This window comes from Mus caroli, chromosome 5 (genome assembly GCF_900094665.2).
Source record: "Mus caroli chromosome 5, CAROLI_EIJ_v1.1, whole genome shotgun sequence".
NCBI lineage: Eukaryota > Metazoa > Chordata > Mammalia > Rodentia > Muridae > Mus > Mus caroli.
The window spans coordinates 28,626,514-28,638,583 of record NC_034574.1 but is presented as its reverse complement, the minus strand read 5'-3'; positions in this window follow the sequence as shown (position 1 = coordinate 28,638,583).

Here is a 12,070-nt window from a genome sequence, read left to right as displayed (position 1 = left end):
GAAGCACCTTCTGGGGAGTCAATTCCCTAAGCCTCCAGTATCTCTCTGCCACCCCCAGCTCAGGGTTCAATATCCCCTGGCCCCTCATAACCTCAGGCAGCCCTAGGAAGGAGTAACTGGGAGGATTTGATCATTCTTGCTGGAGGCAGTTTCCCTGTAGTCTTTGCCAAGATGACTGTCTCCACAGCTTTGTCCCCCTTGGTCCTGTGTCCCACAGGCAGTGGCAGCTGCTCACAATACTACATTGCTCAATTCCAGAGCCCCAAAGAGGCTGAATGCCTACTGTGTGCTCAGTTACCTATTGTATGGATTAAGTTCCTACTGTGTGCTTAGGCACCTACTGTGTACAATGCTGTATATTCAGGCATCTACTGTGTGTGCCCTGCTAAGCGCCTACTGTATGTCCAGCTGAAGCCCTCACCAGCCGTCCTCCCAAGTCACCTGGCTCAGAAGCAAGTCCCCAGTATGACCATCATTCTTCCTGTCTTTCAAACCAGAGAACTGGTGACAAAAACCCCCAGTGGCCATGTCCCCTCCCTAAACTTACAGCAACTCAAGGGCTGGGCCTGGCTGTTCCTCACAGAAAGGGACTTGAGTGGTAGAGTACTGGGCAGTCCTCCCAGCAGTAACTGTGACAAGGACACCCACCTCCCCATAGGGCTGGGGTGCTTGCTTTGTGTGGCCTCGAGAGGGGCTCCACCTAGTGTTCGAGACTCAGAGTTTGGTAATTATTCTCCTAGGTCTTGGCAGGCGCTGCTCTCAGACTCACGATTCCTTTAAGAGGGCACACAGGACCACCCATCCCCAGAGCCAAACAGCTCAGGTCTCTGAGACCACTGTGACCACCCCAGATGGCTCCCAGCACATCCCTACTCCATCCTTGGAGCTCCCTGAGGCCTGGCACTTCTTTGGACTTAAGTTTCCCTATTTGAACAGTCTCATAAACCCAGTATCTGTGACCTGGTACCAGAAAGTTTACTATCTGCTTCTGCCCTCAAGTTCAAGTTCCAGCTGTGGACTATTCCCGAGCCTGTCTCTGTTTCTCATCCCCCCATGGGAAAGTGCCCGTCTATGGCTAGGAGGAGCCCATGGGTTCCTGTAGGAACCTTTATGGAATCTACTTTTAATAGGGGTTTAACCTCTCCTCTAGCCCACCACCCAGCAGAGGTAGTGGAAGAGAAAAGTTATTAGGATATGGGGGAGGTGAACCTGTTCAGCAATAGTTCTTTGGGAGCAAGCTTGACCTTCTTGGGCAGCAGTTCAGTCCCATAGCAAACACCAAATATGACTTAGCAGCTGCAGACCAGTCCTCTAGGCAGGCAAACACCAGATATAAACTGGCAGCTACAGTCCAGTCCTTAAAGCAAGCAGACACTAGGCAGCTGTAGTTCACTCCTAAAGAAACGTCTCACCAGCCGGTCTGAGGTGAGGCCATTGAAGCGGCAAGCCACCGCAGGAACCTCACAAGCAGTTCGTGGGTGAGTTTCTCTCAATGGCAGCATTATCACAATTTGAGCTCAATAGCGCTATATCAGTCCATGCATGTCATTAGCCAAGAGTTCCTGCACAGGGGGATCCAGTATCCATCAAAGGGCAGGTACCCAACATGCAGGATAAGACAGAATGGAAGCTGAATGGTCAGGGGCTGGTCTTCACTCTCCCACTCACAGACCAGGTCTTTGTCATCAAAGGGAAGATTCATGGAGCCACGGGGATGCCTGCAGAAACAGACCTACAGTGCGAAGGCATTGTCAGCAAGGATTCCAACTCCCTGGTTTGCTACAGCATGGCCAGTGGTGCTGTCAGGCACTTGGCTCTCAAGCAAGGCAGAGCAAACCAAACCAAGGCTCAATGCTCGTCTCCCACTGTCTGTGGGGTCCCCTTTGTACTCCTTCATCAAGGGTCCATTCACGTGTCTGCTATATCCAGACATCCTTTCCCCTGTGTCTGCTTCAGGAGAACAGTCTTTCACGTGTCTGCTTTAGCAAGACATCCCTTCACCTGTGTGTTCCAGCAAATCATCATTTGGTGTAAACTAACTTTCGAAAGATCTAGAAGTTTCCATTTCAGGTTCCTGAATAGGAAGTGGTCTTAGAGTGCAGGGCCTAAAGCTATCACCTCTGCCAGAGAGAAGTTTCTGGACTCAGGCTCCAAGGACTATCTATTCTCTAGGTGATTGCAGGGCTGGGTGACAAGGGTCTTGAGATCTCTCGCTGTGCTCTAGAGGGAAGGGCAGGGGCCTCCTTCCTCATGGCCAGGGATGCTGGTGGCCAGAAGTGGGCCTAGGCTCACAGTGATTGTCCTTATGCTGGCTTATCTCTCCACATACTGCTGTTGCTCTAAAGAGGCTGCACATTTCCTTTGTGGTTAAGGTTAGGGGTTTGGGTTCTGAGGTTCAGGTTTGGGGTCTTTAGGAAGATGGGGTGTAGACTATGGCTATACAGGAGGAACTGCTAAGAATGATAGATAGGTAACGCCCCGGACTAGGCCGCAGCCCTGTCACCACGTGGCCCGTTTCGTTGGCTTCCTCACTTTCCTTGAGATGAACCCCTCCACTCTCTAGTGGCCTTTATCAGCCCAGCCCACACCTCCCATGGGCCTGATGCTTCCCACTTCAGGAAGCCTTTTTTACTGGCTGCTCTGGCCTCACCCAGTTATCTCCAGCTCGACGGAGGGGACATCGCAGTGGGGCTGGTGGGACACCTGGAGCCAGACAAGCCTAGACTCAGGGCAAGGGTACATTCCTGTTTCCTGGGCGTGTGGGGAGGGGGGTTCCCAGAAACACCAAGGAGGCCTGGCTGTCAGCCCGAGGGGAGAGCCCCTGGCGCTTCCTGCTTGGCTAGCAGGCGCAGAGGCAAAACAAGTCAACAACAGCCACAACTGCTGGCTTGTGCTTGTACAGAGCCCCCCTCTGTCCTTGGCCTGGAGTGGTTTTGCTGGGGCCTAGGCTCCCCTTCTTATGATGTGTGATCCAAGAGGCTCCGGCATCGCATGCCTTGGATGGGACATTCTGCCTTCACATCTTTTGGTATCTTGAGCCAGTTGCTAGTGTTCATTTTACTGAACCTATCTAGTTAGACTACAGGACCCTCCCTAATGTCCCTGGCTCCCTGTCAGAGATGACTGGTAATGTCACCACACATGTGAGGCCCTTACTTCAGTGCCCTTACTTCAGTGAGAAACTAACAGATTCAGACCCCCTGGAGCGTTCCAGGAAGTGGTGGGGGTGGGCAGCTAGGGCAGGGTGGGGAGCCAAAGAGATGGCTTTGTGACCTGGGGCAAGTCACGTTGCCTGTGGGGTGGGGAAGCCTCTCCCATCCTGCCCCAGGGTCAAGGTGAGCTCATGTTCCTGGCAGGGGAGCAGCACCTGGCACATCAGGCCTCCTGAGGGAGCAAGTGGGCACGTTGGGGCAGCACAGATCTGGCCCAGCCCTCCTGCCTTGGGCAGACCTGGGGCCAGGCAGGGCCTCCCAGAGACATAGTGGATCCCTTGGAGACTCAGAGATTGGATAAGTGAGACCTTAACAGCATTTTGAAGCCTCTTTTTGAAGAAAGACCCTTACCCTGCTGGTCTCATTCTGTCTGCTCTGGGAAGCCCACTATGTGATAAAAGGGCACTGCCCCCCAGCCCTACATATACTAGTTTGGGTCATAATGTCCCCACTACAGGGTGGGTAAGAAACAGGCTGTTTCTGCCATTGGTGTTTCATCTCTAGCATAGAGAGGGAAAGGTCCCTTAACAAAACGTTCAGCGTAGGAAGACTCCAGGTCCAGTTCATGTAGGCCAGGGCAGCTAGTAAGACTGGTTCAATAGTAGATGGGCTGATGTGGCCCTGGTGGATGGGCACTGGAAGACACAACAGTCCCTTTCACATTGGGTCCCACTCTTCTGGGACTCTGGGCTATCACTTAAGGGCTGGGTGTGAGACACTGCTGCCCATATGTTTATGATTTCTCAAGCCTCCAGAGAGAAGATCAAGTGCAAAAGGCTCTCTGACTTGGCCCTACCCAGTGCCGGGCTGTTCTGGCTGCCTGGCCTGGTACTGGACCAGCCAGTTAGTGACCTCTACATGTGGGGAGTAGGGATGGACTCTGGTCCAGAGGAACCTGTCACAGGTATCAGGGCAGAGTATGAAGTAGGTGGACTCTATCTATCCAGTATGATGTGGGCTGACCGACAGATGGACAGGAACTACCATCCCTGCTTATTTATTGGCTGGGCCCTGGCGAGTTGGGGCTGCTGTCCCCCTGCATGCTGTGAGAAGCTGGGTCTTGCCGGGTTCCCCAGGCAGCCTTTTCCTGACTGGGAAAAGGTCTCTCCTATGCTCCACTGTCGTTCTGGTCTTAAACACCCAGGGACCTAGGAGCCTGTGTTTGCTGGCACATGTGGAGAGCTATCTGTGTAGCTCAAGAGTGTAGAACTGATTCCTGTCTGGTGATGAGGTGTTGGGTGGGATTAGAGGACACAATGAGACACTGGGGACATAGTAGCCACAGAGGGAGACGAGAACTCATCCTTTTCTTTCTACCCTGGTCCTTGCAGCACGTCCTGTTAACATGTCCCAAAGGTGTCTGCTTTTCTCTTCTTTCTCAGCCGGGAAGAGAGGGGGTGCTCACAAGTGACACGGGAACAAAAGGTCAAACATGTCAGAATGCGTAGAGGCTTGGGGTCCAGCCCTCATTTATGATGAGAACACTGGGTTTCTGGTGGGGGTCTATGCCTGGCCCTGGCTGACCCCAGCCCTGGACAAGGATTGACATTTTCTGATCTCTAGCCAGCCTTGCTGTCTTGACATTCACCCTAGAGCTTGAGGAGGGTAAGGAGACTCCCTGAAGACTCTAGGCCCAGGTCCTCTAGGCCAGGGTAGTTAGTAAGACTTAGCACAATGGTAAATGGGCTGATATGTCTCTGGTGGACAGGAGCTGGAAGACTGGAAGACCCAGCAGTCGTTGTCATTGAGTCCCCTCCTTTCCCAACCTTATGTGACTGTAAGTAAGTTGTTCTAGGGCTGGGTGGGAGACACTGTTGACATTGTGTGGAAGAATAGCCCCAAGGCTGGGCCAGATATCCCAGGCAGAAGGACTAGTCCTATCAGGCTTTGGACCCTTTTGGCAGGGCTCTGAGTCCCCACCTAAAACATATGCAGTGCTGGCCTCATGGGTTCAGCTCTGGAATTACCACAGTTAGGCTCAGAGAGTTTTCTCGGGACAGGGGGTGGGTCTCCCACAACTTTTCTGTAACCCTGCTCCGCCCCAGCTCATCCCACTTAACTCAGAGGATCCCTGGATGCTGTCAGTCTCTGGGCCTTAGTAAACACTGGATAGAGGGTGTGGGGTTCTCAGTCCACACTGCAGTTCTTGCCAGAAAAATCCCTCAGGCATAGCCCCCATGACTCCCCACAAAACCCTCCAGGAGTGATAAACCTTGGCGACCTAGAGGCCAGATGACAGCACTGCCTTCATTACAGGGGTACACAGCCCTGCACACAGGGAGCCCACAGGTGGCTTACTACACTGGGGGTGGGGTCCTTTAATATTTTAGAAGGCCCCTGGTGAATGCTACTCTTCGCTAACAGCTCTTCTTGCTGTTTCACTTGCTGTGGTCTCACCCTCCCGTGGATTTATCCCTCCTCTTATGGCTCTGGCTGTCTCTTGCCACCTCTTTTCATGAAGGTAGCTCCTTAGCCCCCTGAGCTCAGCCCAGGGGGCTATTGACACCAGGAGAGCTTGAGGAGTGGGCAGAAGAGGTGGAAGGCTCCAAAGGTGTGGGGGACCCTACAGGTGGTCACAGGAAGGACATAACCTGCAAAGAGTTGAGAATGAAAACTCAGTTCAGATTGACTGGAAGAGTCTATGCCAGGCTGTTCATTGTCAGCATATGAAGTGGAAACTTAAGGGCTCTTTGGAACGTTCTGTTGGATGGCGTTTTGCTGAGGCAAACACTTGAAGGAGTGTTTTCTTGAAGCGGACACAGGTGAAAGGCTAAGGCAGACTTGTGAAGGAATGTTTAGCTGAAGTAGACGGAGGCGAGAGGATGTTCTGCTAAAGCAAGCACATGAAAGGACATGTGATGAAGAATTCTTTGCTAACGATGTGCATGCATTGGTCTACCTTACATTGTGTAGTTGAACTCCATTTATCAGGACTCCATAGAGAGAAATGCACCAAAAAAACTTCTGGTATGCTGCAGTTTCTTGCCACTTCTGAGGACTCAGGTTGATTGGCAGTGATGTCAGCTCAGACAGATTGCATGTGCTGCAGCAAGACCCATGGAGGACACGCCATGTTTGAAGGGAGTCTAAATCAGACTCCATGGACAGCAACAGAGCAAACTGTGCAACCCTTGTAGGTCTTCACTGGTCTTTGCCTTACTGAGAGGCACAACCACAACTCCTGGTGTCCCTGCTGGTCCCTCCTGCTGACTTGTGCCAAAGCTGAGGCTTGGCTGTCTCTGCTACCTACCAGTGCTACCACTGCCTTTTTTTTTTTTTTTTTTTAGGTTTTTTGAGACAGGGTTTCTCTGTGTAGCCTTGGCTGTCCTGGAACTCACTTTGTAGACCAGGCTGGCCTCGAACTCAGAAATCCGCCTGCCTCTGCTTCCCAAGCGCTGGGATTAAAGGCGTGCGCCACCACGCCCGGCCCAAAGAAGCTTTCTAAACAGGTCCATTTCCTCCATATCCTTTCTTTCCCACTTCCTCTGGTGGGTGGTGGGCTAAAAGGAAGGTTAAAGTGTTTAAGAGCTATCATTAAAAGTAGACTTTGAAAAAATTAAAGTTACAAGCATATTTAAAACACTGTATAGGGCTGGCGTTATGGCTCAGAGGTTAAGAACACTGACTGCTCTTCTGAAGGTCCTTCAGTTCAAATCCCAGCAACCACATGGTGGCTCACAACCATCTGTAATGAGATCTGACGCCCTCATCTGGTGTGTCTGAAGACAGCTACAGTGTACTTACATATAGTAAATAAATCTTTGGGCCAGAGAGGGCCTGACCCGAGCAAGCGGGGCTGACCAGAGCAAGCAGAGGTCCTGAATTCAATTCCCAGCAACCACATGATGGCTTACAACCATCTGTACAGCTACAGTGTACTCATATACAGAAAATAAATAAATCTTTAAAAAAAAACCACCATTGTATAATTCAGGGAAAAGTTTCCAGGCAACGATTACTCCCTCTAGGTGTTCAGGCAATAATTTTAAATTAGGTGCACAGTAAAGCTTAAGGTGTGACGACTTAGAAACTCCTTTATAAAGTACAAGTGGGGGTTGGTGAGATGGCTCAGCAGGTAAGGGCACTGAGTGCTCTTCCGAAGGTTCTGAGTTCAAATCCCAGCAACCACATGGTGGCTCACAACCACCCATAATGAGATGTGACACCCTCTTTTGGTGTGTTTGAAATCAGCTACAGTGAACTTATCTATAATAATAAACAAATCTTTTAAAAAAGCGGGGCGTGGTGGCGCACCACACGCCTTTAATCCCAGCACTTGGGAGGCAGAGGCAGGCGGATCTCTGAGTTTGAGGCCAGCCTGGTCTACAGAGTTCCAGGACAGCCAGGGCTACACAGAGAAACCCTGTCTCACCCCCCCCTCCCAAAATTACAAGTGATCATGAGGGTGGGTTCTATAACTAAAAGGTCTAGAATGTAGAGTGGTCTCTACCCCAGCAGCTCAGAGGTCAGCAGTCCATGTGACATCTCCTATAGGGTGGGTTCTGTTAACTGGGAGCTGGGCAGAGAGAGTCTGGAATAAACAGTCTGGAGAATTTGAATGATGTCTGTGTCTACAGCAAAAGATGAGTAAGGTCTGCCACCACAGATAGCAAAAAGGTTGCCAGGTCAGTAACAAAATCCACTCTCAGCTTTCTGGATGGGATACAGGCATTTTATTTTATCTTCCCACCAGTAAGAGGACATCCCTGTGTGATTAACATTTTTTGGTTCTCCTGGATGTCTGTGTGTACAAGGATCTTTGTATTCTCAACACAGAGAATTCATAGGAAACAGGGATGTTGGCCTCCACCAGGGGGCCACTTTTAGGAGTCTGGCCCCCCTGCTGGGGCAGATTGTGCTCACCTATCCCTTGCTGGCCTGAGTGGAAGAGACAAACTTTCGTGTGTCTTAGTATGTATAATTCATTCATCCACATATACTTGTGCTCTTTCAGTCTGGAGCTTGGTACCGGGTGTTATGGGAGTTCTGGCCTGCTCCCTCATGTGTGGAGGGGCATAGGATAGCAAAGGGGCATTGCATAGATGGGGAACCTGGTGGTTCAGGGTATTGGGATGCAGTATCCGCATCTGCCTATCACTGAGCTCTGAGTAAGGTTTTCTTTTGCTACTCCTGTTCTACAGCAATGTAATGGTGACTGCTATAGCTGACTAGTCACTACCCTTGAGGGCCTGGAACCTCTTTGCTGTAGCCTGGCATGTGGTTCCTCCTGACAGGAGGTGTGAGTTGGCAAGGGTATTTATGATCAGAGCTAGTTAGCTGGTCAGGGTCTGATGGGGGGGTGGGGTGGGGTGGGGTGGGGGGCTGGAGGGTCCTCAGAGCCCCAAGGTATGTATGTATGAGACTAGGTGCAGCTTGGGAATGTAGGGCTGGCTTGATGAAGACATGAGGGGTCAGGCCTGTCCACGGGTGCCCCCTGCAGGCTGCCTGATCTGATGGCTGATAGATAAATGCAATGCTTGGAATCAATTCCTAGTGTTAGGGAACAGAGGCTACTGGAGTAGTATCAGGACAGATATGCCTGTCTCTACCCACAGAGGGCCATCATTGGGGATTCCCTGGACTCCTTGACCATAGCTCAATTCTATGATCTATCCTTGAGCACACCCCAGAAAGGCAGAGTCCATCTCAGATGTAGAGGTGGGTCTATATTCCCGGGTGTGATCTTCTTTTTTGGGTGAACATCTTCTATGCCTGGCTTTTCTGAGGCCTTCTCCAGAGACACAAGAGACAAGATTCAGCCTACCTTAGCCAGAGAAGGATTCAGAAGAGGGAGTTTGGGGTTCAGGTTTGGGTGTTAAGGTCCTACTACCACTGAATGCCTTCCAGAGGCTGGAGCTTTACCAGTCAGGACTCCTGAGGGATCAAAGGTGTTTGGGGTTCATCTTGGGCTGGCTGCAACACTTAGTCCAGGAGGAGGCATTTCTGGAGGGAGCTGGGGGCTGTCAATGGGCAGGGCACCCTCTTCTAGGTGATAATGGTTGGCTTAAGAGATCTACTTGGAGGGTCCACTTAGCCTATCCTAAAGGGTCTTGTCTGGCCCAAGAAGGCAGCTTGAGCCACACTAGTTCTTATGTGGTCTTGGAACCTCAGAGGTGAGTGGGCTTCCTCTGGTTGGGCTCAAGACCCCAGGAGCCACCAGCCTGTCAGTGGCCACTGGTTAAAGGGTAGACTGTGGCTAGGCTGTGTCTCTGGTGGTGAGTTTATTACTAGACCTGTGAAAGTAACATCACCGTGGGCTGAGGAGGGGACTTAAACAGAAGAGCAATTTCTAAGTCTGTAGGTACAACCCATCCTGTGTGTCTGGGAAAGCAGTTTCCCTGACATGTACTACCCAGTCATGGGGGTTAAAAGGAGATCTCAGCTCTCCTTTTAGGGGGTTAGGGTACACTGGTTTGAGCCAAGTCTTCATTTTGTAGCCCTGATTACCCTGGAACTCACTATGTAGACCAGGCTGGCACCAAACTCAGAACCACCTGCCTGCTTCCCAAGTGCTAGGTTTAAAGGTGTGTGTCACCATGCCAGGCTAACTTTCCTCTTACCAGGCGTTACTCTCAGGACCTCACAGACACTAATTACTAGGGTCTCACTTCCTCAGACCATCCTGTTGGGGACTTGGGCTTCAACGTATACATTTTTACAGTGATTCATTTAATCTTCAACAGTGAAGTTTAGCACTGTGGTGCTGTGGGAAGGGCTTCTGTGATGCTTTACATCTGTGCGCTGTGATAACCCCTCTCCTTCCAGTTGCCTCAGGGCATTCCCTACTTTGCCCTGGCAGCAGGCCCACAAGCACCCACTGTGCAATGTCAAGGGACACAGGGCTACAGAAGTCTGGCCCTGCTGCTATGTGCCCAACTAGGGTCATGTTTACTCATGGAGGACCAGTGCCAGGGCCCCCTTCAGCCCCCAGGATAAATGCCCATTCAGCCATACAAGGCTCCTTTGTCCTGGAGTGGCTCAGCCCAGGCTGCTGCTGGGCGGTCGGTGTCCTCAGCATGGCCCCAGGCCAGGCTGGCTACCCTAATGCATCCAGCTGCCCTTCAGGACTTTTCTCTGGACAGACTCTGGCTTGGCTGCGAGAGGCCCCAGTAAGGGATAGATAGGGTAGCTCTAGGAGGGACTGGAGAAGCCAGGCAGAGCCAGTGAGGAGGCCTAGTTATGGCTCTCTACCTCTCAAGGCTTCCATAACAGCACCAAGTAACAGGAAACCCTTGCAACCATATTGCTGCCCTGCTTGTAGGTAGCTGGTCAGCTCTAAGGCATTAGGTCCTCCTGAACCCTGAAGCCCAGGTGAGAGAAGTGCTGCCATGCCCTGAATCTGCTTACTTTCCCATTCAGTGAGTGCTGTTTTTTCTGAGCCTCAGCTCCCTTGTGAGCCTGGCTGGCTGACTCTGCCATGCTCAGCAACTAAACCCCTGGGTGGATGTGTGCCTGCCCCATCTCTGTGTAGGGCAGTTGTGACATCGTCCTATAAGAGACTAGTAGGGAGGTCCCATGGATCTCTAAGTGCATGTTAGTGAGTCTAGATTTTGGTTGAGGAGAGGGGCCTAAGACTCGGGGATACCTGCCCAAAAGGCTGGCCAGGTTATCTGTCTCAGTAATGCCTGATCTAGCTTTATTGGCCTTCTGTCTTGGCAAGATACTATCTTCTAAATAGGTTTAACACAGGCCTCCTGAGGCGCCCAGGCTACTGGACTTGAGTCTGTTCTCCGAAGGCTCCCATTTACCTCTGATAGCTAACTCAGATTCTTAGCTGCAGTCCTACCCTGCACAGTACCATCCTTCATGTCTTGTGGCTCATTGAATGGCTTTAACTCCTGGTGCTAAGTCTCCAGCTGCAGACTAGGCTCTGTGATCCTGGGCCTGGTTAAGGGGTGCTTACTTCTGGAATGGGAGATCTTGGCCTGGACCTCTCTCTGGGTAGAACCCATTCATTCCCTATTGAAACACTGCCTCAGGTTCAGCCATTGGCCTGGGCAACTGTCCTCATATGCTGTGCTCTCGCCCCTACATGTAGCAACACATGAGCTGTGCTGACTTTGTCCCACCTAGACGTGTAGATCTCCTCAGCCTTCTTGCTGTTTCAGGGGGACTGACTAGGTCACAGCTGAATTTAGGACCTGCTCTGCAGAGCTCCTGTGCCTGTCCAGGATCCTCACCACACACTGTGTCCCCAAGCCCCACTCTTGTACTACAGGAGACACACAGGGTAGCATACAATGGGGTCTTTGTTCTGAGGCACTAATCCTGATTGCAGTTTGACTTGAGACAGTCTACTTAACCTCAGTTTAATACACTGAGCGTCTTATTAAGTGTCTGCTCTGGTGTGCACCATGGTCCACAGCTGCCCTTCATTATCTGCAGGGTGGTGGAAAGCTGGAAACCAGTGGCAACTGCAGCTGCAGTCTTGAGAGACAGCACTTCCTTCTCACAGAAGTCCATTTGGGCTCCTTGTTACATGGAGTCTCCACTCTAAACTGTTTGCCTTAGCAGCCACAGATGTAGATACCTCTACATCCTTGTGGTACTCCAGTACCTGGAATACAGGTTGTCAGGTCAACACCAAACTCATCAAGCCCTGGCTACTTGGCTTTTGGTTTAAAGTGGAAACTTGCATCTATCTGACTTTTAGTGTATACAGTCTGAAGGTATGTATCAGGGATAGGGTGCCTCTCTCCCAAGCTATGTGGCTGACTAGAAGCCTGAATTGGGTAGGACTTGAGCACACTGTCTCCTATCTGCTCATTACCTAGTAGGTAGAGATCAGGCTCACAAGGAGCTCCCACAGCCAGGGAGACAAGATGGTCTAGTGGCAATGGCTTTTCTTAGCCTCAGGC